Raw genomic sequence first — 20,238 nt, 5'->3', positions numbered from 1 at the left:
CTCTTGTGTTTCCTCTGGCTCATACCTCTGCCCCCAATTGGGCCATCACTTGACTCTGCGACCTTGCATTTCTCTTGGCCAAGAGAGCGACAGCAATGCAGTGATAATCTTCCTTCCCCACACCCCTACCCCCTTTGATCCTACTTTGTCATGCCAAAGTGACCTAACGGGAACAGGTGTAAAATACTGCTCTCCGCAGAGAGGAATATGACAGCTTTTGAAAATTCCCTTTTGAATAGCCGATCATTGGGACCTGATAATTTATGATTTCATGCCCCAAGCTGAAATGGACTCACAGCCCCCTTAGTTGCGACAAATGGATAGTGTGAGGAACCGGTGACCCCCCCCACCGGATGCCAGGAAGGGCTGCTGTGAAGAAATGTGGTGCGCCAGTCAGGTTGGAGCCCATGTGCAGCAGAGAGATGATGGCTCTGTATGCCAGAAAGGGCCACCGGGGCAAAGCAAGAAGTGTTACATGGTCAGGATCGACCCCAGAGGAGAGAGGCCACTGTAGTGACCCCTACAAGCCTGCATCATGACTGAGGGTCAGCTTCAAGCCTTTCTCACTCGCTCCTGCCAATCACTTTGGAAAGGACCAAACAACGTACCCAACCTGGAGGAGCCACAAAGAACTTCTGCTCACTGTGGCTGCATGACAGCATGTGAGGAACTTGAGGTCTGTCGAGGCACGCCCGTCTGTGTGCCGTGCTGAGAACTTACCAGAAACAACCACTACAGCTCCATCACCCACAGAGGGGCACACCCAGCGACTTCAGTTGTTCTGATACCACAGTCGCCCCCAGGGTTGCAGGAGTAGGGTTTTAAAGCCGGAGATGTGTGATCCATGAAATGAGGTGTCAGCCTTTTGCAGAAATACAATAAGAGATTAAGGCAGACAGGCATGAGAATGAGAAGGTGCTATACCCATAAGAAGAAAGCAAGCGGAGGATGGAATGTAAGAAAATGGGTCATTCTGAAAAAAGAAAGAAGGGGAATCAAACCAAAAGGAATTAAGCAGAAGTAAGTCAAGTTCAGTTTTTCATGCAGGATTTTAGGAATATAGCTGGAGGCGGGTCTCTGAGATAGCAAGCAATCTAAAGATGCAAGCTGTAGAAAGCAGCCTGAGCATGTAAGCTGTAAAAAGAAAGAAATAGTATACATACTGATCCATAACAGGAACAGACAGCTCAAAACATATGAGTTGAATTGTACACATCACTTAAACATTAAAAACCTTAGGGCCTGATTTAGATGTGTATGGTAACGGTCCTGTAGTCGACTTTTTGACTGAAAACCCATCCGCCGCCACAACGGTCCGCCCACTGTATTTAGATGTTGGCGGTCCTATAGAGGAAAGACCACATTCAAACTGTTTCCGCCAAGAAACACCGCCTGCAACGATGGCGGTAAAGGGAAAAGTGGATGCCGGTTGGAACCCAGCTACCCTTCCTGCCATGCAAATTTGGATGAGCCTTACTGCTAAGAAAAAAGTGGTGGTCCAACCTCCACTTCTGAGATGACAGATTTGGGATTAAGGGGGGTGAAAACTCTCCTTTTTCCACATTCCACCCCCATCTTCAAATTGACATGACTGGACACCACATGCCATTGCTGCTACTACTGACCCACAGAGAAAACATGCCGAACTGCAAAGTAGGGATGCTGCATTGCCAGGGTATGTTGGGTGAGACCTGCACTGGAGGTCAGAACCACTGGAGACATAGAAATGTCACAGTCTTTTTTTTTTATTCACTGTGACATGCATATGTCGGGGACAAGAGTGGGTCAGACACTGATGGGGACACATTGGTACACCACACATCGCACGCATACACAACTGTCATTATGATGCAAGTATTCATTGGCAAATAAATGCTGGCACCACAATGACGGTACATTCACACCTCTCACCTGTATCCATGTGTGCCTGACAAGGTCTGACTTCCTTATATACTGTAAAATGACCGGGAGCAGGAAACAAACTACAGGAAGTAAATAGCCACCATATTGGATTGGGAATTCGCCCATAGGAAACAATGGGAAAGGCACCTTCTTGGATTGGGCATAAAGGAAAACCAAGATAGTGCTGCATGCCCCAGGATGGCGAAAATCTAAGCAAGAATGGTGCTTTCTGTACCTCCAGAATGGACCACCCCACATGCACTTACCCACCAGGCCACCCAGCCAGCAGGTGAGAGCCAACACAGGAGCTACTACGTCTCTGGCCCCACCCAAGCAGCACTTTGAGAAAGGAGCATCATGCTCAGTGTGAGGTGCATGAACATGGAGCAAGGCACGGTGATTTAGAGAGCAGCGCGTCCAACACTAGAGTGCCCAGTTTGGGGAAAGAAAAAACATTTTCTTCAGGAATGGGAAAATCTTTTTCAGAATCCTGGGTACTAAAAGTGGTAAAAGAAGGCCACAAGATCACGACTGCTTATCCTGACACTGGGACCATTCTTACTTAAAACCCCTGAGATCATGGGCAGTTAAAAAACATAATTTCAGCTATTCATTCTCTCATCCTTGAAGGAGGTACATTTTAGGTCCCCAAGTATCAGCAGAACAAGAGAACCTATTCAAGGATATTCCTTATACCAAAGGTGATGGGAGGATTCCGATCAGCCATAGATCTAAAAAAACTTTAATGTATAAAAATATTTAAATTCAAAATGGAGACCTTACACAGGATTGTCCCTCTGATAACCAGGTGCATTCCTTATTACTCTGGATCTGACTGACCTTTACTTTCACATTCCATAGCACTGTCAAATCAGAGGTTTTTGAGATTTGACATCTTCTGGAAATTTATCAATTTGAGGTCTTCTGGGATCAGATATGCCCCAAGAAGTTTCACAAAAATGATAGCACTTCTGGTCTCATCTACATTTCCAAGGTGTGATGGTTTTGCCATATCTATACAATTGGTTGCTAGCAGCAGCTGCAGAAGAACCAGCCATAGAGGGATAAAAAATAATGATGAACTCTCTATCCAGGCATGGTTTGCTCTTAAATCTACCAAAACTACACCTTAGACTTTGGCAGGATTAGAGAATCAAAGGTCCACATTTCTGAATGGATTGAGGAATAGTATTCCTTCAACAGGAGTGAACAGTCAGATTAAGACAAGCTTTTACCAGACTTCTATCAAAGAATCAAGCCTCAGCAAGAACCTGGATGAAGGTCCAAGAACATATGGACTTATGTGTGTTCCTTTTTCCTTGTACATTGTGTACTACATGTAAGATCTATGCTAAAACACCCCCTGAAATAATTGAAAACATCATCAGTGGAATTTGAAAGGCAAATACCTATGAATCATCACATCTCTGCAAAACTTTACTGGTGGCTGAAGAAGAAAGGATTTTGCCCTAATACCAGTACCTCTGTTAATCGTAATGACAAATGCAAGCCTGTTAGGATGGTGTGCAACATTGGAAGAATGGACAGTTCTGGAGAAATGCAGTGGAACATCGACCATCCTCAAACTGGAGAGAAATGATTGTACTTTGGAAAGCCTTGATTCATTTTAAGAAATCACTACAAAACAAACGTTCTAATTAGAACAGACAATCAGGTGCCATTGTCTTACGTGAATAGATAGGAAGAATCGAAATAATCATCTCTGAAAATGATGACAATGAGAATAGGAGTTTGGTCTGAACAGATTCTTCAGAATCAGTCGCTGACTGCCAAATACATAAAAGGGAAGGAGAGCATTAGAGCAGACTATCTCAGCCAGAAATTAATACCATCATGCGATCTGAGTCTAAGCCGATCTGCATCCCCAGAGATTTGCCACATATTTGGAAATCCAGAAATAGATTTCTTTGCTTCTTCTGTCCAGTGCACAACTGGACAAATTATATTACTGATTTGCAACTCTGGGTGCATGGGAAGTGGATGCTCTAACTATTCCTTGGCCTTTCCTTCCTCTTTATGCGCATTGTTTTCCATTGACTGCTCAACTTCTTGCAAAGATCCAGAGGCACGCAGCTGAAGTAATTGTGGTGGTACAATTTTGGCCTAGAAGTCAAGGTGCCCTCTTCTTCCATCTATGGCTCTATGTGTGATATGAATTGTTGAATTGCATGAATGTCAATTGGTGAGAGTGGGCTGAGCAGCAAAGATGCTGCTCCTGGTGGGGCTGCTACTATTTACCATTCTATTTACATTACCTGTAAGTAAGACTTATCTTCAACAATAAACCTTCTTTATATACCTACATCACTGGCTACCTGTATACTTGCGTACTAGTGCCCATCATCTATTACACTCTATCTTCCCCTTTGGAAGACTCCTCTCCATTAACCTCCTATCCTATTCAGTCATTGAGATCCCTTCCTCTTTGGAAACTGCGCCTGTCAGAGTAGAAGTTGAAAGGGTGGGGCTTTTAAAAAAACACTATTTTAGATCATTTAGCCCTTTCCATACAACAATCCAGACATCTTTCCACTCTGAAAGCTTACTCCAAACATTGGAAAAACTTTCAGACATGCTGTTCAGGGAAATCTATCTTGCCTGTTAGATGTAGTATCAAAGTAATATTTTTTTATTGGTTTCAAAAAGATTTAGATGTTCCTACAAATGAACACATTGGATGGCTGAGCTTTCGGAGAACTCTGTTGAGCAGCGGTACCCGACCTGCGGCCCGGAGAACCCTGGGGGTCCACAAAGCCCCCTCAGGTTGTCCACGACTGCTTAGAGAATTAAATAATAGTAACAAATTAAGACCCCAGCTTTCAGTCATGACTCAGTGGGGGGATCCCCAGATTCAAATTATGATTCAGTGGGGGTCCCCAGTTTCCAGTAATAATAAAGTGGACATCCACAGAAGTCAAAAGGTTGGGAACCACTGCTGTGGAGGATTTTCTGACAATGAACATCTAGTTTTTATAATGCTTAGAAGTTTTTTCTTTGTCTGGACCAACAATTCCCCTATTGTGTCCAACTTGGGACTTACTCTTGGTTCTACAGGTTCTTCAATGGTTTCCCCTTGAAACTTTGAAATTGATTGAATTAAAGTTCTTTACCTTGAAGGTTGTTTTTCTAAAGGCCATCATTCTGCTCTGAGGGTTGGACAACTGGGAGATCTTTTATGCAAACATCCTTATCTCTGAAATTTAGAAGATGTTATAGTATTAAGACCAAATTTTTAATTTCTTCCTAACATTTCTTAGCTCACAGAGTTCACGGCAATATTTCTATCACTTTTTTTTCCTGATCCTGATTCTTAAGATCATCTATTGTTACATTCCCGGGAAGTCAAGAGAGCTGTTTTGAAATACTGATATTTGGAAACAACTAATGCATTTAGGAAATCTGACCATATGTTCATTACATTTGGAAACATTAATCAAGACAATAGTCTCTCTAACATTCCTATCAGGAGATGGATAAGAGAAACTATTTATTCTGATAATATTCTGGTAAAAATTCCTTTTCACGTTAATGTTACAGGAAGGTCTACTGGGGTGTGGCTGCATCCGGGGCAGAATTCAATGGTGTATCTTAGATTGAAATGTACAGAGTTGGCACATGGGCATCACCGCTCACACTTCTGAATTTCTATTTAGTTCAGGAATTGGATGCAGGAAATTTTGGACAGAATGTTTTGAAAGCACTTAATTCAAGAAACTGAAAGATGTCTTGAATTTGGTTTATTCACGCACTTCTTTCATTATTAAATTATGGATGCATTTGATGGTGATATGTGTTTATTTATAAGTGTTGCTGCCAGCAGAGCATTGCTACACCCCAGTAGTACTGTTTTAGAGGAGGATGTAGGACATAGAGATAATTCCTTAATTACTTACTGTTAATCTTCACCACTCTTAGTCTGAAACGTCCTTGAGACATTCATTAGGATGAACTGCTGGCCTATTTAAGCTTGGTAGAATCAGGAAGAATTGGGAGTAATCAAGTCTAACATTGACACCTCTAGGTTTTGTTTGGGGTTCTAGTCCTATCCCTCCTGATTCCTTTCCCTTTCATAAGGTGGAATCCACCTCATTAGTAATGACTGTGATGATGATGTTTTAGACTAATGTTAAGCAATTGAGGCATTTCCTTCTAACAGACTCCGCTAAATATTTTTTTGAAATATTTGTTTCATTTGACTTTCAGCTGCAGTGTAGAGCAACATAGTGCTCATAACAACGAAACAAACAACATCTGATTTTTTAACTTTTCCTGTCTTCAGGATGTATATATTATGTACAAAAGGAATACATATACAAACATTTGTATATTTGTATCGTTTATAGATGAAATTTTATTTTATGTTTATGGATGAAATTTTATCTAGCTAAACAATTAATTATGTTGAACATAGTGTGGCAAAATTTCAAAGGACCCGTTGCTTGGCTCTAAAATATTTAAAGAAGTGGGAATAACTGCATGAGTAGTATCTTGATTTCACATTACACAGCTGTCTCAGGATATCAAAATGTCCCTTATGACTTTTAATGAAATTGACAAGTGACACCCAACAGTTCATATCAATAAACACAAGCTTCCAAATGGACCAGCACTTTGTCAGTCTGTGAGTTTTAGATAAATGCTAATCTTGAGTTTATCTTTTAGGGAACATCATATCCTTAACTACTTTGAAGCTGATTATAAAATCCACTTATTAGGTTCCCCCCAAACATCCTCGGAAAGTAAGGCTGCCTTTAATGTCACCCTTAAATAAGGAATTCAATAGATTAATACGACTGCAGCTTATCTCATTTTGTAAGAAAAGGGTTAGACTGATAACACTATTAAAGAGAAGAAGGAGGCAGTTAAAAACAAAAGGCCAAAAGTCAATGGATTGAGCTGAAAGAAGCGGCTGGTTTGAGACATTCATGTAAGTTATGGGCCATTATCGCAGATTGCTGTGGCACCAGAAAAGCCACTTTTTTACCCCCTATGAAGGAGGAGGGCTTGTGGAGAGGTTACATTTTTTCTCTTTATGCAGAAAATGTAGATACTGTTAATGTCATCAAAGATACACTGCCTGCCTGTAAAAGGGATGTGGCTAGTTATGGCCCCCGTTCAGAAGCAGAGACTGAGCTAACTTTTAAAGTAATGAGATCTCCAGGTGCAATGGGCCCAGATGAGGTTCCTATTTCAGTGATCAAGCAAGAGGCCTCTCTGCGGGAAAACATTTTTCACCCTGTATTTGAATACTGCTTCCTCGAACAGTACAGTTACCCCCTCATGGGTTGGAAGTGTCATTATTCCCCTGCATAAATAAGGTGAAAGAAGCACTCCAGCAAATTATAATCAAATTGCTCTGTTGGACACTGTTGGCAAGCTGTTCACCAGAAGCCTGCGAGAATACTTTAAGTCATGGGTAGAGAGCTGCATGATTATTCAGCTGGAACAGACTGGTTTTAGAAAAGGGCATAGTACTCTTGATAAGATTGCAGCTTTACAGCTAATAACTGAAAGATATGTAACAAGAAGGGGTGCTCTGGGCTATGCAGCTTTCATAAATTTCTAAACGACCTTTGATAAGGTTAACCGCCCTATCTTGTGGAAGAAGTTAGCCAAGCTTGAGGTTCCAGCAAATCTTCTGCATTTCATTATAGCTTTGCATACTTCGACCTTTGAACTTCCAAATGTGTAAAAGCTGTTTTTCTATCATAGCCATTTTTATTGGTTTGGTGCTTTTGCATAATACATAAAGCCTAAAGAAGGCCCTTATTGAAATCACAAGTAAACGGAAACATAGAAGAAACTCTCTCTCCCTAACCTCTTCTGGTGGGTAGCAAAATTCCGATCAGACAGCCTCCATAATACTACACAATCAATTTAGCTTACGCTTACACTCTCAATAGCTCTTTCTCCTGAGAGTCTAATTGATCCTGCAACTTCAAGGATCTCAAAGATCTCGGGCAACCTTTGATTGTCATCTGTGCCAATAGGTACTCCATTAGAAAATGCCAGGCTTGTAACATATATTTATAGCCCATGTCATGAAGGCCCCATGAAAACTGAAAACTCTTTCATCACTAATAGGGCCCACAGCTTGAAAGATTGTCCATAATATAGCTGTTTCCACCTAAGAGCTATCAGCTGTTTTACTGCTAGAATCTTGAATGCATATTCTGCAGTCATTTAAGGTGCTGATATTCTGTGGGTCATGCAATAAGATTATGGCAGGTTCCAGATGCATTGGGTATCCCAACACTTCCCTCAAGGTGCTAAGGATTTCCTTCCAAAAGATTTGAAGATGGTAAAAGGCCAGCACACATGTGTTTCATCTCCCTGCTGGTTTTAAACCTTTCATCATCATTTATAGTTTTGGGTTATGCAGAGCTTACTTCTAGAATGTGCTTTGGCCCTGTCCACATTCCCTGGTGTTGGTGAATACTAACTTCACCCCCATATTGCTGAAACAATTTTTTTCCAAGACAATGATTGAGCAACAGATTGTAATTGTAGATCCACAATGCAGTTAGTAGGGGCTGCTCTTCTTAAGTTAAATTGGAAGGTATTTGACATATGTCTTTCTTCCTCCATATGTGATTGGCATCGCTCTGTTTGGAAATTCTTATTTGTAACCAGCATATGGGGTCTGATACACTTAGGGGGTCATTCCGACCCTGGCGGTAAAAACCGCCAGGGCCGTGACCGACGGAAAGCACCGCCAACAGGCTGGCGGTGCTTTCCTGGCCATTCTGACCGCGGCGGTAAAGCCGCGGTCAGAAAAGGGGATCCGGCGGTTTCCTGCCGGATTACCCCTGGCTGGGCTGAATCTCCATGGCGCCGCTGCTTGCAGCGCCGCCATGGAGATTCTGACCCCCTTCCCGCCATCCTGTTTCTGGCGGTTTTTACCGCCAGGAACAGGATGGCGGGAACGGGTGTCGTGGGGCACATGGGGGCCCCTGCACTGCCCATGCCTCTGGCATGGGCAGTGCAGGGGCCCCCTAACAGGGCCCCAGCATGATTTTCACTGTCTGCTTAGCAGACAGTGAAAATCGCGACGGGTGCAACTGCACCCGTCGCACCCCTGCAACACCGCCGGCTCCATTCGGAGCCGGCTCCTGTGTTGCAGGGCCTTTCCCGCTGGGCCGGCGGGCGCTCCTTTCCCGCTGGGCCGGCGGGCGCTCCTTTGGCGGGCGCCCGCCGGCCCAGCGGGAAAGCCAGAATGGCCGCCGCGGTCTTTTGACCGCGGTGCGGCCAGATGGCGGTGACCGCATGGCGGGCGGCGGTCAGAATGACCGCCTTAGTAATTTAAGTTTTCATGAATTCGTACTCCTGATATGCTTGGGGAAACATGTATCGCCATGTCCACTTTTGTGTAGGGAATTTACCTTGGCACCTAACCTTTATTACTTTTTCTTGGTCCATATGGTGATAAGTACTTATAAAGGGTGTTACTTAAGTTAACAATAGGACTCTCAGATTCACTGTTATGATTCTTACCTGGTGAGCTTCTTAGTACATGATGCATAAGCTGATTGTCTGTATACCCTCCTCTCAGGAGGATGAACCTTTGTATACTGTATGCTTGAAGAGATTATTTTAAGAAATAGAACCAGTTTGAAGACAATTATTGCTTTAACCCTTCTTATCTGGTTCTTTAAGCTTGTAAAATCCGACAGAGGAAAATGATCAGCTCTCATCAGTCAGTCATATTTAAGAGGTTCAACAATTTGTCATTCATCGTCCTTTCCGTCACAATGAGTGAAGGAACATTTTTGGACTCAGCCACTCTAAGTTGAAATTTAGTGATAAAATTGGTTCTCCCTTCAAACTGTCTGTATACCATTATTTTATCAACTGCTAAAACTTCTTTTAAGATTTACATCAAACCACAAAGGGATTGCAAATGGCCTAATTGTGAACTTCCTGTGGAGTAAATCCATCTAACTGTTTTTGCTATGCCTATGAAGAAACACGCATTGATAATACCAATAGGCCTGGCTTCAATGCAATGTTGTATGGTATTATGTATGGTAATATCAAAAACTGTATGGTAAAATAGCATAGAAATCAAATTGATAAAAAGGTCAGGTGACAGTTGCACTGTCTAGCCAGATCTATGAATCCATGCTGGTTAATTTTAGCAACACAAAAGGATGATGGACGTAGTGCTGAACAATGCAAACACTCACCCCCAGTCACAGATCTGGGTTTAATCCATCGTTCTTTTGCTCACCATGCCACCCCAGTTTCGACCCAGCCATATGCAAATCAGTCTTGACCCTATTCCTCATGGGAACAGTCCAGCCCGAACTGCCAAGCCAGGTCCTCACTGGACCAGAAGCAAGCATCCTGGGACCGGATGTTTGACATTGTTCAGCATTCCATCCATCACTTGTTCTTTTTGAATTTGCTGCCCCAAGTGGGAAGGGTATGCCCAGATGTGGGTCCCTTGCTCCCCATGCCACTGGAGTCAAGCTAGCCTGGCTGATGAAGGGTGATACCCTGAAACCGGTCCTAGGATGCTTGATTCCAGTCCAGCGAGGACCTGGCTTGGAAGTTCGGGTTGGACTGTTCCCATGGGGAACAGGGTCAAGACTGATTTGCATATGGCTGGGACCAAACTGGAATGGCATGGGTGGCAAAAAAATGATGGATTTAGGCCCAGATCTCTGTACTGGGGGTGAATGTTTGACATTGTTCAGCATTCCGTCCACCACTTGTTCTTTTTGCATTTGCTGCCCCAAGTGGGAAGGCTATGCCCAGACGTGGGTCCCTTGCTCCCCATGCCACTGGTGTCAAGCTAGCCTGACTGATGAAGGGTGATACCCTGAAACCGGACCTAGGATGCTTGATTCCAGTCCAGGGAGGACCTGGCTTGGCAGTTCGGGCTGGGCTGTTCCCATGGGGAACAGTGTCAAGACTGATTTGCATATGGCTGGGTCCAAACTGGAATGGCATGGGTGGCAAAAAAACGATGGACTTAGGCCCAGATCTCTGTACTGGGGGTGAATGTTTGACATTGTTCAGCATTCTATCCATCACTTGTTCTTTTTGCATTTGCTGCCCCAAGTGGGAAGGATATGCCCAGACGTGGGTCCCTTGTTCCCCATGCCACTGGAATCAAGCTAGCCTGGCTGATGAAGGGTGATACCCTGAAACCGGTCCTAGGGTGCTAGATTCCAGTCCAGGGAGGACCTGGGTTGGCACTTCAGGCTGGACAGTTCCCATGGGGAACAGGGTCAAGACTGATTTGCATATGGCTGGGTCCAAACTGGAATGGCATGGGTGGCAAAAAGACGATGGATTTAGGCCCAGATCTCTGTACTGGGGGTGAATGTTTGACATTGCTCAGCATTCCGTCCATCACTTCTGTGCTGCTGATAGAGAAAAACACCATAAATTCTAATTAACTAAGACACTTTAGAAGCATTACAATGTCACGTGTGCCCTGTGTGCCCCTGAAAATTCTGTCCCCTCGCTAAAGTGCCGGAGGTGCCGCTTGCACAGTGAAACATGGAGCAGCTGATTAAACCATTTACACTGAATTTCACTGAATACACTGCCCCAGGGCAGCCTGGAGTCTTTGACATTGTCATTGAGTGCATTGTTCATATTTGCACCAAGCGCACCTTTTTAAAGGTGCCCCATGGTGCAAACATGAACAGTGCATCTGATACATAATGTGACCCCTGAGGTCCACTGCAAATCATGCAAACTTGTTTGGAGCTGCAACAACAGAAGGCTCTGGTTGTCACTCAGTGTGCAGGTGAAGCCAAAACACTTTCCATCTCTTATTCTAGAGAATTCTTCAAGATCACAGTGAGAGGAGGTGAAAGCAAGTTCACAGAGACAAAGGGGGGGGTGAAGGAGCAACTCATTTTGAACAAGAACCTATGAGCTGGAGGTAATGTAATGTAAGGTGGGTTTGTAGTGTGCTGCTTGTCACAAGTGAAGGTATCTAGGTGGTAAGTAGGTGAGTGTAGGAGTGTGGTGAAGCTGAGCCTGAATACAAGCAGTCTGTATGGACCTGCAATAAAACTAGTTGAATCAGGACTTCAGCTTCCTGTGGAATTCAAGAAGTGAGGAGAAGGCACTGATGTGTTTCCAGGTGGTCCTTCCAGGATTTGGCGGCTTGGTAGGAGAAGGATTGACCTCCAGTTCTGCTTCTGTGGATGCGGAGTGTGTGTGCAATTGAGAATGATGCTGAGCAAAGTTGTCTGGTTGGTCGGTGGAAGGGAAGCCAGTGATTGTGGTATGTGGGTCCCTTGTTGTGTAGTAACTTGAATGCATGTGTGAGAAGTGTGAGCTGGCAGTACTTCTGGATGGGGAATTGGTAGAGCTCTGTGGGGAGTGGTGTTGGTTCATCGTGGGAGGTCTACGACAAGTCTTGCAGCAGCATTTTGGATGGTTTGAAGCCATGTGATTAGGGCCTGTGTGATGGTACTTCTGGCGCCCAATGGTGGGAGCCACTAAATGATTGGACATAACATCCGGAAAATGTGGAAGAATGAGGAGGTGACAGTGTTGACCTGGGACTTCATGGCAGGATTGGTGTCCAGGATGAGGCCTAAGTTCCTAGTGTGGTCAGTTGGGGTGGGTGTGGGCCTAAGATCAGTGAGCAACCAGGTGGAGTCCCAAAGTGTTAGAAGAATGCTTCCACAGTGACGACACTAAAAAAGCTGCCATAAAACAAGATGCAACCTTCCATATGTATATGTGTGTGTGTCTGTGTGTGTGTGTGTGTGTGTGTGTGTGTGTGTGTGTGTGTATATATATATATATATATATATATATATATATATATATATATATATATATATATATATCCACACTCCATTCTCCATCAAAGGGGCCTCCAACCCTGCAGGGCTGCTCCATAACACGGGGATGGAGAATCCCTTGAATTGAATTCCAACACCAAACGAAATACTGGAGCCTCAGTTCCATAAAAGCCACACATTTATTCCTCATAAATACTGGCAGCAAAGGTAACTTTCTTTCCTGACGCGTTTCGGCATGTCTGCCTTGTTCACAGGTGATTGCGAGTTGGATACAAGTGCTTAAATCTCAATTGGTCATGTGCCGCTAGTGTATAGTACTTCAATACCTATAATGCACCATATTATCTTTATAATATTTGGAACAATGGTGAAGTCTTTTCAATCTTGCTTATTAGCGTCATTAGTCTTTCATCTTGCTTAATAACATTATTTCACCACAGTTTGTTATTTTCGTATTTGAAAGGTGCATCATTTTTCAAATATAAGGTGGTCATGTGCGCTGCATAATTCACAATCCTTAACAACTCGCAATTGCTTTAAGCTTGACTGTCTTTCAAATACATAGTCTCTTTCACATGTAGAAAATAGGAATGTGAAGATGAGGCGAGTCCCTCTTACTTCACCCTTTCTCACCTCTGTATTCAGTATTTCAGGCTAAATCCTTTTCTAATTACAGGGGCGAGCGGGTCATGCCCACTAAATAACATTATATCCACACTCGTGTATAAATATGTCGCTCGGTGTTTGAATTAAGACTCAACAGATTATGTGCTTTTGATTGTTATTTATTTTGATAGCATTCTTATGGGTATAGCATTTACATTCTCTTCAGTAACAGCTGGTTCTTCTCATCTCCTTAGGTCTCCTGGGAATCCCATCCACCGGTACCCTCAAAAGGAGAGCTCAGTTAAGTTCTTATACACGTGCTCTTTATTTAGGTGAGGTTAGTATGAGTGGTCCGCCATTCCACGTTCTTAGGGTGTGAAGTTAATAAGGATTATAGTGCAGGAAGGATACAGGTGGAGAGTCAAAAGAAACCCAAGCATAATTAAGAAAACTAATTGGTTCACTCATCCGCCATTTTGGTGGTAAACCGTCAAAAGCAAACTGAAAAAAGGGGAGTGAAGGGAGTTGGGGGGGGGGGTGTCTATACACCAAAAAAGACAAACCAAAGCCTTCTGTATAAAGCACTTCTTACCTTGAGAGCATAATCTTTACACCCTGTAAGGTACTTCCTTATGCATATCCTGTCACTATAATCATTTTATATATATATAAATATTTATATATACATATATATATATATATATATATATATATATATATATATATATAAAATCAAAGGTTAAAGTGATGATACAGTTAAGTGAAAATGTCAGTTTAAACATAACATTTTAAATTGAAAAAAATCTGAAATTTACCACTTGTAGTTATTTATATACTTATATAGTTAACTTGCGTGCCTGCCATGCACAGTGTTGTCATCAATGAAATAATTTCAGATCTCATAAGTTATGATATCAATGATGTCAAAGAACATGTCATGAGTGATGTATTATGTGATGTCATAAGCGATGCATGGCAAGGGAGGAGTTATAGTTACTTGAAAGAACCATAACTGGTGAATTTCATTTTTTTGCTTTGTTTTACATGTTCTGTTTAAATTGGCATTTCACATCTAACACCACTGTAACCTTTGGTTTATTCAGTGAATGCCTGAGGTTTTTTTTAATGCAAAGTGAGAAAATATTACAAAATCCAACTATAATGTCATTTTAACCTTTGATTTTTTCAGTCAGTTTCTAGTTTTTTTTGTTAATATTAAGTAGCATGTTATTATCATACATAACTATGTCAAACCCCTGCACAAGTGTCTGCAGCTCCTTATGTGCCCCAGAGGCATAAAAAAACAGAAGCATTTGCCCTTTACACCCCAGGATACTACATGTAAGATGGCCTTGGTGGCAAATGAGCACCATTTGGGTATTACAGCCTTATATGCTACAGCATGTACAAATATTATAGCCCACACTCGTTTTCTTTAGGACTGCAGGTTTCTTAGCCTTTGTTACCCTGTGTTGTATTACCATACCACTGTTGGCGAACACCCTTTGCACCACCTTTAATCCAATTTGTAGAACAGTGAACTGAAAATTGTTTTTCAAGACCACAAATATCTAGGAATTTCAAGATGAGGAAAATTATAGAAATGTGAAAGTAGGCATTCATCAGATGCAAGAATTCCAGAACGTCTCCTTGAACAATCAGTGATTGTTTTCCCTCTATCGTGAAATACATGGAAATGCAATATCTGTTGAACTTCTTCAGGTCCTGGAATAGGCAGAATCCAACCATTGACTTCTGCATCAGCCAACGTTTTGTCCTACTAACAACGGGAAACAAGAATAATTGAATTTGGTCGTTTGAAGAACTGGATATCCTCCATATGTGCTTCTTCTGTGTGAACCATTGGAGGCACACCTGCGGCTGTATGGCAAGAGTCTACTTACTTTTTCTGAATATTCAAAGTAATTAACAATAGTTGAAAGATCTTGTGATCTTGAAGTAATAAACAACAGTTAAAAGATCACAAGATCTTACAACTAATGCAAATTACTTCAAATATTTAGGGAATGTAAGTAGACTCTTGAAATATATCCCTGAAATGGAACAGACATTCTCCAACCGGCAACGATGGACAATGTTAGGCCTAGTTAGAACTGTTCCTTCGTGCCCTTCTGAGCCCGCAAATGAATGCCTTTAACTGAGTGATTGTGTTATAAACTCCAGGCCTGCATGGCCTAAATGAGCATTGCTGTAAAACGGTATCTTTAACAGATAGCAATTTTATTTTAATTCTTCTTGCATCTGATTGTATAACATCTTTCTATAAATTTCCTTTCCGAGTTAGCAGCATTTCCAGACCTTTATCCAGCCAGCCCACGATAAAGAGAGGGCAGCAACTGATTTAATGAAATTGCTTTTTGGTAAATCTATATTCTATGAGTAAGACCATGAATCCAGCATGGACACATGAGAACGTGACCAAGGTGCCTCCATCCGTCGCACTTGAAACCTTGACAGAGGATGAACGGCAAAAATTAAACAACTGCAAAATATATTGGCCACTGTAATTCTTATACATCCCTTTCAACGTATTTGGTATCGGGTGTAGACTACATTTTTGCTTTATGGATATTTGTCTCACTATTTGAATATCATGAGATGGCAGACTAACATGTAGAATGAGTGGAGACCCGAAAGGAAGTTACACAAGAAAAATATTTTGGGAAGAAAACACGTGTAAGCAATGGGTACTTTAGAGGCTGTGCTTGAAAAGTTTACAGTGGAATAATAGCTATCTAATCAACACAATAAACTCGGAAGGATACTGTGATTATTTGGAATGAAATGTGTCAGACAAGAATACTACATATTGATAAAATCCACATGGAAATTTGATTGCGTGTGGGTAGAGTTGTCCATCCACGGATCTAGCCCCACATATATACCAGTTGTAGGAACTTTGCATCGGATTTGGAGGCCTCATTTAGGGGCTATTTACTTTGTTGCATTAACACATTGCTGGCTCTTTCATGCTTGAACCACAGGTGTTCTATCCTTTATGTGATTGGATGGATGCCTTTACTTCCTTTGCTCTGATTCCCGAAGCACAAATAAAAATCAGGAGGTAGTGTTGGGGACTCCATATTGCCCCAGAGACAAGATCCTCTTGCAACTTCATAGCAGCAGGAAGATTATATAGAACATATAGAACTTAAATCTGTTGTTATGAAAGTTTAGTAGGGGCCCAGAATGCCGAGGTCTACCAAATCTAGAAAGACATAGGCATACAATAGGTTTTTGAATGTTTTTCAGCAAGGAAAAATTTGAATCTTCTTTCATGTCCTAGGCGAATAACACTTTATTTATGAAAGGAAAGGTTTTCTTCGGTCTTTCACTGCTATCATATTACATTGAATGGACGTTCCGGTGGCGCAGTGCCCTGCTCCATACTTGCGAAGAGGCATCAAGCCACTTTTTGTGTCTTAATGCCGCTTTGTAAATACGGCCCCTTTACACGCATCACTTTGCATGAAAGGGGTGTGCAATGGGTGTTCCTGTGGGCGCTCCACCGCAACACCTGTTGCATTTTGACGCTGCCCCAGATTTACAAAAAAACATAAACCTGAGGCAGCGCCAAAAACTAATGACACCCCAGGGGTGTTATTAGGGTGGTGCAACAAGGAGAAATGCTTTTATTTCTCCATGTTTTTGCTTTTTCTATGTGTTTCTGCAACACATATAGAAAGAGCAGAACGCCATTAATGGTTGTTTATGTGCAGGAATGTGTCCCTTTTGCACATAAACAGTCATTAAATAACGATGATTTGTCACTTCTATGTGTGCTGCGTTACACATAACGGACACCTTCCTGCACATAAACAATAATTTGCTGCAACAAAGGCACCCTTGCACCAAGGTGCAAGGGTGCCTCGCTAGCGATAGGCAGCTAATTGTAGTGCCAGCGCTAGGGAAAACACAGAGGTTTTAATACAACGCATCCCTGTGTTTCTGAAATGGAGCAGCACTGCAAACTTTGCCGCAGCACCACGCTGAGCCACTTCTTTGTAAATGAGACCCCAAATTTTCTTGGTTTTGACATTAGACACTACCTTTCACCCAAATGTTGTTTCAGCTTTTGATTTTTCTTGGGGTGTAATGCTTCTGAAATTCTATCGTTCGCCTTCATCCCTTGAAGACAGGAGTCTACATTGCTTGGATTAAGCAGCACAATCTTCATGGATCTGGAGATGTTTGTAAATATAGAAAATCTAACAGTTTGTGAGCTGGTGGCTCTCGAATCATGTAGTTAACTGTTACCATTGCTAGGTGGTGTAAAGTTATCATTAACACTTCCCTCGTTCCCATTCCACCACAAAGGCAGAGGAAAGGTAAGGTGCAATTGTGGTATCTTTGTGGGACTACCAAAGTGTTCCAAATACTGACATTTGTATGACAGTCACATGGATGTTAGCCAAATGTTTATTAGCATTACCTATTGTACGTAGAAGCGAAACAAGACTCCAGTTTAGGTGCTTGACTTAGAATTTGGGGGACAGGTTACTCTGCACCAAAAGTGGTAGAGTATCCCCTCCACTAAACTGCTCACTTTATTCGGACAGACCATCATGTTTCTAACAGCGTTGCCTCCATGGCTCCGTCATTCCGTCATCTGAGACTGTACACTGAATCCCTGAGGAAAGTGGGGCCATATGTGCATCAGACAGTCTGCCCTTTTTAGCGCAAATGGTCCGATGTATTGCTTTCTGTTCTGGACCAAAACATGAAAAATAGAAATAGAAAAATGAACCCCGCACCCTGGGAAAAACTCCCAGTTTCAGGGTCAATTATATTTTTGTTTTTCAAAAACAAACTCCCACCAGTTTGTTTTTGGAAATGAAATGTTTGATTAGAGGCCGTCTAAAACAGGGTGGCTTCTCACCAAACTTTCAGTGTTTTCAGAGGGGCTGTCATGATGGTCGCTCCTCTAAAGGCTCAGAGATTTCTGCAGGGCTGGAGGAGATCTCTAAATATGCTGGGTGGTAGTCGAACCAGGGTGGTGGTTGACATTTTATCCACCACCCTGGCTGACAGCAGGCCACCCTTCCATCTAAATCAGTTCATAGGTATGGAAGTGGTCCATACTGCCACAAAGTAATTTAATGTTTCTTGATTTCAGACATGGTATAACCTGGATGGTGTTGATGTTTTCACAAGTAAGGCCTGGCATGAAGAAGAGCGACGTGGAGATAATGTCCAGATTAGGTTCTTGTAATCATAATAGGTCCTAGTCCATCTTTTGTTGCCATAGTTCTTATGTCCTGGCCTTCATCGTGATATGGAGTGGGTGTTGTCCTTTGTGTGGGGCTCATGTATTATTGCACATAAATTACTACAGCCATTTCTACTACTGCTTGGCCATTCAGCATGACTGGTATTGCTGTGTGCCTTAAGCGACAAGCTAGCAGCATCAATTACCCTACTGCTGGTTAGAGTTTTGCTAGTCGTTCCACGTTCGCAGCCACACACACATAATTGAACATGGAGCATGGTCTCACTTGTTTCCTGTCTCTGATTTGCCCACCTCTTCAATCCCCTCCCACTAGCTCATGTGTGAGCTTTCCAGCTTGCCCCTTGGGGATGCCTGCTAACACTTGAAAACTACCTATTCATCCAGATTTCTAACTTCGGACGTGTGTAATAACAGCAATAGGTGGTACATGGGGTAATAAGAAGTTTCTAGGGTTATTGGATCGGTAGTGCTTAGGGGCAGTAAACAGTTTTAAGGGTTAATGGGTGGGGTAGCAAGGAGTTTTAGAGTTGAGGGGTGAATTATGGTGTGGGAGGGTCATAGGGGTATTGAGGCGGTCTAAGAGCTCAGGGATGAGTACTAGATAGGGGTAGCAGGGGTTTAAGGGTTCAGGGATGGATAGTGTATAGGTGTAGTAAGGCTTTCAAGGTTAAGTCATAGGTAGTATAGGAGGGTAGTAATGTTTTAGAGGGTTCAGGGGTGGGTCGTGTATAGGGATAGTAAATGTTTTTTCAGTTAACAGGCATTGGTAGAAAGTGCGGCCTTTCTGTAGGGTTTTCTGTTGTCAATTGTATTGGTAGTATTAAGGAATAATAATGAATTTTCAGGATTCAGGAATGGATAATGTATGAGGTAGAGAGAGTTTTTACAGTTCAGGGATGGTTGCTGTAGAAGAATAGTAAACGTCTTTTAGTGTTCAAGGATAGGTAGTGTATAGGGGTTGTTACAGCTCAGGGATATGCTGTTTATAGCAGTAGTAAGGAGTGTTTAGAAATGGGTAATGAATAAGGGTAGCAAGACGTTTTTAACATCAGGGTTGTGTTGTGGAGTAGTAGGAGTTTTTTTAGGCTTTCGGGATTAAGGGTGGATTATGGTGTGAAGTAGTAAGAGTATCTCAGGTCTAGGAATGGGTAGTGTACATAAGGTAGGAAGAGTTTGTATACCTTAGGAATGGGTATTTTACGTGGATAGTAAGGTTTTGTATGATTCAAGGATGGGTAGTGTATAGAAGTAGCAAAGGGTTTTAGGTCTCAGGGATGGGTAGTATATAGAGATAATAAGGGGTTTTTAGGGTTTAAGAAAGGGTAATGTATAGGGGTAGCAAGGGTTTTTAAGGAGTCTGGGGTAGGCAGTGCATATGGCTAGTAAGGGAATTTTAGGGTTCATGAGATGGGTTGTGCGTATAGTGTTTTAGGGTTCAAGCTTGGGAAGAATAAAGGGGCCGTAAGATTTTTTGGATTGAGGGATGGGCTTTGTAAAGGGGTAGTATGTTTTTTAGGTTTCATGGATGTATAGGGGTTGTAAAGGGTTGCAAGGGTTCAGGCATTGGCAGTGTATAGGGATAGTAACAAGTGTGTACTGGATAACGAATAGGGGTATTAAGGGTGGGTTGTTGTGCATGGATAGAAAAGAGTGTTAATAGTTTAGGAATTGTAGAGTATA

The sequence above is a fragment of the Pleurodeles waltl genome, chromosome 7 (assembly GCF_031143425.1).
Source record: "Pleurodeles waltl isolate 20211129_DDA chromosome 7, aPleWal1.hap1.20221129, whole genome shotgun sequence".
Classification (NCBI taxonomy): Eukaryota; Metazoa; Chordata; class Amphibia; order Caudata; family Salamandridae; genus Pleurodeles; species Pleurodeles waltl.
This window is presented reverse-complemented; position numbering follows the sequence as displayed.